The following is an 868-nucleotide window of genomic DNA, read 5'->3' as shown; positions in this document are numbered from 1 at the left end:
CGGGGATTTCTCTCCTATAAAATAATACGAAGAAGAGAAGTAGGGAAAAATATATATGTACATATATAGTTCATTATTTAAATACAATACTATTTTTTTACACGGCATTAGTTTTGTATCATATGTATAGCGACGATGTTTTTATTTCGAAATACGTGTGGAAATTTGAGATGTACGATTCAATCGACGAGACGTCGTACGATACGTGTTATTAATTGTGTCATTTAGGGTGCGATCCACTTGGCGCTCCAGACTGCTCCAGACGCTCTTGGAAACATTTCATCCTTGTTGTTTATCAAATGTTAAACAAGGACAAAATGATGCTCTGAAGCGTTTGAAGCGTCTAATAGATCGCATGCTTAATAAATCTATTTACACGAACTAGTAGAAGATACGTCGAGTGACATTTATCTGTTGGATGTTCACGCTGTGTACAAAACGTATATGTGCAAATTAATGCTGAAGACAATATGATTTTGGTATCGGTTACGTTTTTATTGTATTGTATGTACAAGATGTCCTGTAAGTCCAGTGAGGGGCGTTATCGATTGGACACATTTTGGGAGAATCTTTTTGACTGAATAAAACTGTGCATTGAAAATAATGGTGGACACTTGAGCAGATTGTGCCAAGCAAAGGATCTTTTGTTTTGCCCTCTTTAATTTTTATCCTTATGACACGCTGGACTTGTGAGACACTGCGGTTCATCGATATCCATGTATCTTTAAAATTCCCGCCATACGACATGCTGCTGGGGTTTTAATCAGGGCCAGCTCGATAAGGAGGCCCTTCGGAAAGCATTTACAATTAGAATTAGAGGGCCAATTTTATATTCAAGATTTACGTTAAAAATCAGTGCAATCTTGAG

Source organism: Temnothorax curvispinosus, unplaced genomic scaffold, assembly GCF_003070985.1.
Source record: "Temnothorax curvispinosus isolate PA1 unplaced genomic scaffold, ASM307098v1 QBEX01003967.1, whole genome shotgun sequence".
In the NCBI taxonomy this organism is placed as follows: domain Eukaryota; kingdom Metazoa; phylum Arthropoda; class Insecta; order Hymenoptera; family Formicidae; genus Temnothorax; species Temnothorax curvispinosus.
The sequence above is the reverse complement of the archived record's forward strand: the minus strand, read 5'-3'. Positions refer to the sequence as shown.